This window comes from Ceratotherium simum, chromosome 16 (genome assembly GCF_057802395.1).
Source record: "Ceratotherium simum simum isolate JZ-2026a chromosome 16, ASM5780239v1, whole genome shotgun sequence".
NCBI lineage: Eukaryota > Metazoa > Chordata > Mammalia > Perissodactyla > Rhinocerotidae > Ceratotherium > Ceratotherium simum.
Genome location: NC_141915.1, coordinates 16,668,752 through 16,675,687, shown reverse-complemented (window position 1 = coordinate 16,675,687; position 6,936 = coordinate 16,668,752). Strand labels below are relative to the sequence as shown.

General features: G+C 56.5%; 1 protein-coding gene across 1 annotated transcript in view; it reads left to right on the top strand.

Annotated features, from left to right (window-relative positions):
* Positions 1–1,575: 1,575 nt before the first annotated feature.
* RPH3AL (rabphilin 3A like (without C2 domains)) overlaps positions 1,576–6,936 on the top strand; it is a 140,530-nt gene continuing 135,169 nt past the window's right edge. The window contains exon 1 of the mRNA XM_087440674.1: positions 1,576–1,615. The gene's annotated coding sequence lies outside the window, so the exon portion shown is untranslated. The remainder of the gene's footprint in view (positions 1,616–6,936) is intronic.

Here is a 6,936-nt window from a genome sequence, read left to right as displayed (position 1 = left end):
TGTGTCTGCTCTTATATGTGAGCTCCCCCCGGGCATGGGGCACAGCCAGACAAATGCCGTTTTGTTACTGTCATTGGGACTATGTGGTGGTAAGGGCCTGGGAAAACAAGGGTTAAGTGAAACAAGTAGGAATCCCCAGTCTAGCCAGAGCCCGGCACATAGCAGAAGTGCAATGAGTAGTTTGTTGAAAGTTTTGATACTTAAGGAATAAAGGCTAGAGGGGATTCACTACTTCGTATAAGCCCCAAAGAGGTACAGCTATGGGCAGGAAGAGGTGCTACAGGAGGCAACTTCAGGTCAGTGTATAAATCTTTTTTGGGTGGTCAGCAGTCCAAAGAGAGGCTAGGTCACCCCGGAGATGGTGAGGGCTCTGTCACCCGCTGTGCAAGCAGCGGCGTGAGCCACCGGTGGTGGGGTGGGTAGGTGGGCTAGCTCCTGTAGAATCCTTACAGCCTTGAGGTTTTAGGGTTAGCGGGGTGATGATGGTGGCAATGATGTTAACACCTCCCGCTGACTGAGCTCTTACAGTGAGCCAGCCCAAGGGTCAGGGGCTTCCCCTACATGATCTCCTTCAGGCCTCACAACGGACTAGTATTACGTCCATTTTGCACATAAAGAAGCTGAGGCTTAGCCACTGGCTACATTGGCGATTTAAATTTAAATTAAGTAAAATTGAATGAAATTTAAAAGTCCACCCCATGTGGCGAGTGGCCAGTGGACAGCACAGCAATATGACGTTTCCGTAATTGCAGTGCTAGCTTAGAGAGATTTGCTCACCTGCCCAAGATCACATCTTCTGTGGGAAAGATCCAGAACACAAATGGGATCCAGAACACAAATGGAGGTCTGGCCCAGGAACTGGTAGGGGCTGCTGTGTGAGTCTGGAAACTAGGACTCTCAAATTTGGTTATCACTTAGCTACTGATTTCTGGGGTTATCTCAGGAAATCATTTCATAAAAAATCTCTTGGCCTAATCGTTTTCCTGGTAGAGAATGAAGGTAAAGGCGCTCAGCACTGCCCTTCCATTCTCCCCCACTCCCACCCACCTGGATACAAAGCCAGGCACCGAGGCTCAGAGCGGGTGGAAATGGAGAACATCGCAGACGTTCTTAAAATGGTGGAGCCAAGACACCGGGCTGCCGAGAGCTTTAGTTTTCTGTGGCTGTTTCCTTTAGCGGCTGTGGCGAGGGCCGCAGCTTGTCCCGCCATCAATGGAGCTTTCATTCATTCATTCAACAAATACACATTGAGTTCCAGCTAGAGCCAGGCACTGTTTGAGGCCCCAGAACGCAGACCTGCCCTCCTTTTGCCTCCTGAAGTCGTTAGAACGGGTCATTTTGAGGTTTGGGGACTTGAAGCTGCTTAAGGAAAAGATAGAGATGTTTGTTATCCAACAATAAGAAGGGGCCGTCGAGACCCGGTCCGTGGCGAGGATAGGTACCCGGAGGGGCCCTTGCCTACCGGGTGACCTCAGGCCCGGTTCTCCCGCCGGCGGCAACAGGTCCGAGGTCGAGAGAGGCGGGGCGGGGCGGGGCGGGGCGGGCGCCTGGGTACCTGCGGCCGCCGCCAGAGGGCAGCCAGGGAGCGCGCCCGGCGGCAGGGCCGAGCCCCCTGGTAAGTCTGGCTAAAGTGGGGCCGCCCCCTTCCGGGGCCCAGTCTCCCAGGGCTGGGGGTGCGTTTGGCGCGGTGGCGGGGCCCGAGGGGGCGCGCAGGGCGGCCCTGGCGCGGCGGGCGGGACCTGGGAGTTCTTTGCGCGCCGGGTGGGGGCGAGCCCGGGGCCGGCGGGGCGCGGGCAGGGCCTGGCGCCGCGCTCCCCTCCCCGCCGCGCCCGCCGCCGGCCTCGCCGGAGCCTGGGGCTGGACCCGAGCGGCCCGAGGCAGCGCCTGGGCCCGGCCCCCGGAACGGTTCGCGCTCTGGGTCTGGACTGCAGCCTGCCAGGGGCCCCCAGGGGAGCCCGTCGTGCGCCCCGAGCTGGGGGCCGCGGGGGCGAGGCGGGGGCGCGAGTGGGGGAGGGGAGTGGGTAGCGAGGGCGGCGGCAGACACCAGGCGGCGCTGGGGCGAGCGTTCCCGACGAGCGAGTCAACGAGTGCCGTGTTTGCCGAGCGCCCGCCTGGGCGCGCACGTGCGCCGGGAGGGGCCTCGGCGTGGCCGCGGCAGTCCGTGCCCGCGCGGGGGGCGGCGCGCCCCTGCCCCTCTGCCGCTCGGCCTTGCCTTGGGTGAGGATCCCACAGTTCAGATGATTGGCGTGGGGCTCGGTGGTGGGCCTTGGCCCTGGACATTTGGACTTTTGCCGGTGGTTAGGTGGTCAGGAGTGGGATTCCGATGGCACGTTGGTGCCCGGGAGTGTGTGAATGTGGGATGGAGGTACTTCTCACTGGCCAGACAGGATTCCCCCGGTTCACCCTGCCCGCCTCTTTCAGCCTGAGAATCCTGCCCCGGGTTTGTTTTTCAGCCCCCGACCCCCCCCCCCCAACCCTCTTCCTGCAGTCAGGACCACCGCTGTTTTTCCCAGGCGGGAGGTTTGGAGGGAGTGCTGAAATCCATCCAGGGCGCCTCACTGCCTTCAGGATGAAGGCTCTGGGCTCACAGCGGTGCCCATGACACCTGTGCTTGGGGGGCAGAAGCCTCCTTTTTTGGGCTGCAGTGAGGGCCCTGCTGGGAGGTCTGGGAATTTTGTCTCCTGCCGGGCCGCTCAGAAGGCTGAGGACCGGATTTTCTCACCTAGGTGGTCTGTAATACCGCCTACCCCCACCCCAGAGGTTGCCCTGGGGAGAGGTGTGATGGGGAAGACGGGAACCCATCCTCGGTGAGACCAGGGCGAGGGGGATTCGGGTGAGTGATCAGGCTCCATCTGTGCAGCGCATGGGAACCTTTGATCCTCCAGCAGTCTGACGGCTGAGGAACTCAGGGGGTGTCCCCAGACACCCTGGTAAGAGCATTGGTAGAGCCAGACCTGCAATCCAGTGCCCCTCCCTCCCCCACACCTTGAAAGATTGTGCCCTTACGGGAGTCTCCATGCCCCTCCATCCTCCTGCCTCTCACATCCACTTGGCCTCCCATCTCTTGGGGAAAAAAACTATGCATGGGAGCCATCGGCTTCCTTTCCTCTTTTCTCTCACTGTCACATTTACCCCACAAGTGCTCTGCACCTGCTGCCTGCTTCTCGGCTCCACTCTTAATCCTCTGCAGCCTGGCTGCTGGCCCCACCGCTTTCCTGAAACTGCTTCCCAGAAAGTCAGCTTGTTTCCAAACACTGCTCTTTTGTCGGCCTCGTCCTTCTGCTGGGAAACCGGCCCCTGTGTGCCTGTGTCTTCCTTGCAGTCTTCTCTGCTGTGATTTCTGGGCACCCCTCTCTCCTGGCTTTGTCCATATTTCTCCATTGTTCCTTCTCCTCTTTGGACCCCTCTTCGCTGTTTTTTGGGGTGTCTTGTGAGGCCCCGTGTTTTGCTTCTCGGGGAGCTCGCTTTGGGAGCCCCCAGGAAGCCCCTCTGGGTTCTGGCTCCAGTCCTGGGTCCTTGGATGCCCAGTGACCCCCAGACCCATCATGGCCCAGTCTGGCGGCCTCCTCAGCAGTGGGCTTCCTCCTCCTCTGTCACACTCACTGTTCCCTGAAGTGTCTCTGCCGTTCCCCGCCCCTTTGTGACTAGGCTTCAGCATCTCAGGCCGGTGTTCCGAGACCCCTTACCTGATCTCTCTGATGCCAGAATCCCCTCCAACCCCTGCATCTGGCATGTCACCTCCAGACTGATGGTCCCTTTTACCCTGTCGCTGACCCCTCTCCCCTGAGAAATCTTGGGAGGCTCCAGGTTTTCTCTCACACAACGCCCAGCTCCTCTACCTCACGTGGCTCCTCACTCCTGTGCCCTCACTCTCTGGAACCACCTCCCAGTCCCACAGCGTCTTCCCTCCCTGTCCTGGCACTCTCGCCCTTACCCTTTGGGACCAGCGCAGACTCCATTTCCCTGGGAAAGCTTGGCCTCTCCCAGCTGCCCTGGGGCCCCTTTCCTGGCCTTCCCACTCCCCCCGTTCCTCGGGGCCACCGTCTACAGCTGCCTGCTGATCGCAGGGCCCTTCGTGTCCCTGAAGCCTCTTCCCTTCCTCCTGGATTCCCAGGACCAGATACCCAGTAGGTGCTCAATAAAGGCGTTCCCTCCCCTCAACCTCCAAGAACACCTCCTGTCATCCTTCAGCGTCAGCTTCAGACTCCACCTCCTCCTGGACTGTTCCAGTCGTCCTGATTCCCACTGGTCTGCACTCCTGCTGGGCTTATTGAAGTCGTTACAGTTGTGCCACCCAATTTAATCCTTTGTTCTATTAGCCTCCAGTCGTGTCATGGGTGAGGGATGCTTTTCTGGCTCTTAATCACAGCAGCTGTTTGTTGAGTGGTTGTTACGTGTCGGGTGTGTGCTGATCTTTCCAGATGTTCCCTCACGTGTGTTAGCCTCACGGCAACCAGAGGGGTAGGCGCTGTGATTATTGTCTTCATTCTGCCCCTGAGGACACAAACCCACAGAGGTCCAGGGACCTGCCTGAACCACACAGCTTGTAGGTGGGCAGAGCAGAGGTTGGAACTCCAGTCTGTCTGACTCCCAGACTGTTTTTGAATAGTAGGGTTTGTGCAGGAAAGCATATGCTTTTCAGTCCAGGGAGTGTGTTACAGGTCCTCGCAGCACCTGGCCCAGGTGTGCGGGGTGTCCTGGTGGCTGGGTCAGTTGGTTGCTTGGGACTCCGCTGGACTTCTGGAAAGGACTTTGTCACAGAACAGATGGTTAGTGGTGGGACCAGTGACTCAGGGAGGCTGTGACATCCGCTCCGGAGGCCTTCGACACAGGCTGTGTGTGTGTGTGTGTGTGTGTGTGTGTGTGTGTGTTAAGAGTTGTGGAACAGAGAACCCCGAGGGGCCCTCAGGTCGTTTCTGTCCCTGAGGCACTTTTAAATGCTTTTCTTTTTTTTTGGTGAAGAGAATCAAACCCGGCCCCCCAAACAATACCGCCGTCAACTAAGTTTCTTTAGGAGCTGTCCTTCCCTTCCCTCCACAGGTCACTGTCATATGAAAATGAGTCCCTGCTGTGAAACACAGTTGCCATGGCAACCAGTAGTGCGCAGCCCTGGGTCTCCGGCTTCTAGGTTTCCACACTGTTCGCTTTGAGGGGCTTTTTCTGTCTTTGTTGCCTAAAAACATGAAATACTCTGCTCCAGTCTCCTTTTGCATGGACATTTAAAATGTTTGTTTTTTTCAGGCAGCGATTTCTGGGCACTGCCGGTGCCCCAGCAGCTTGTCACCGGGCTGCTGGCACACCATTAATAGTGACCCTGGAAGGGTGCCCTAGGGTTAGGTCACATTTTGAGTGAAATTCAGTGCCCTGTGGGTAAAAGGATGGTATGTGTGGCCACTAGCATCCTTGATGACTAGAGAGGCAGAGGAAGAGAGGGTGGCTTGGCATAGTGGGGAGGGCTTGCTGATGCAGCTCTGCTCCCGTGGGAGCTGCTGAAATTGTCTCAGTTGCTGTCTCCTCCTGTGTGAGGGCCTTGCTCAGCTATCCTAGCAGGAGCCGCCCAGAGCAGGGTGCCTCGGGTGCTGAGAAAGACACAGTGCCTTTGGCAGTAATCATAGCTCCTAACTTTGATGAGTGCTTACTGAGTGCAGGCACTGTTCCCTTCTTTAATCCTCAGCCAAATGAAGTTAGAAGTACTATTATCATCCCCATTTTACAGGTAAGGACACTGATGCACAGAGAGGTTAAGTGCTTGCCCAAGGACACACAGCAAGTAGGTTGCAGAGCTGGGCCTTAGTCCTAGGAAGTCTGACTCCTATGGCCAATGCTCTTTACTTGGTGCCATGTAGACAGTGGAAGGACTACTTTTTGTGTGTGTGTGTGTGTGAGGAAGATCAGCCCTGAGCTAACATCCACGCTAATCCTCCTCTTTTTGCTGAGGAAGACTGGCCCCGGGCTAACATCTGTGCCCATCTTCCTCCACTTTATATGGGATGCTGCCACAGCATGGCCTGACAAGCGGTGCCTTGGTGTGTGCCCGGGGTCCGAACCTGGGCCGCCAGCAGCGGAGCATGCTCACTTAACCGCTATGCCACGGGGGCTGGCCCCAGGACTACGTTTGAAGAATGAAAGAGTGAATTGGAGAGGTGGGGCCGGTTGGCTTTCTCAGGATTTGAGACTTAAAGCAGTAGTTTTCAACTTTTTATATCTTATGATGGGCAAAAGGCTGCAGTGAAAAAGCGTGTACTAGAATGTTCACAGCAACACAACTTGTAATGGCCAAAAAACTGGAAGTCACCCAACATCCATTGGCAGTACAACGGACAAATAAATTGGGGTGAATGCGCACAATAGAACACTAGACCACGGTGAGAAGGAACAATCTACAGCTCCACAGAACAACATGGGTTAATCACAGAAACACTGTTGAGGGAAGGAGCCGGATGAAAAGGAGTATGAACCGTATGATTCTATTAATATAAAGTGCAAAAAAGCGAAAATGAATGTGAGGTGTTGGAAGTCAGGGTGGTGGCTTCCCGGAGCATGGCTTCTGGGAGGCTGGTGAGTGTGGTTTCTTTATCTGGTTGTCGATCACGTAGGTGTGTTCACATTCTCCCAATTCATCAGTTTTGGTATGCGTCCTTCTCTATATGTGTGTCATGCTTCAGTAAAATTTACTAAAACAAGAAAGAAGGCAGCAGTGACCTGAAACCCAGGACATGAATACAGACACGCCATGCCCCTATAAGAGCCCACACCTTTGACTTTGCTGTACTTGGAACCTTGGGTTTCTTGTGACAGGTGGGAGGTCATGTGAGGGTGGGTAGGGATCGGCTCTGGGGGCGTGGAGCAGGGCCAGGTCAGCCCTGGTTTCCTCCTGTCCCCCTCCACTCCGTTGGGTTTGGGAAGAGCTCGCTAAGCTAGGAGGTGGCTGGGTGG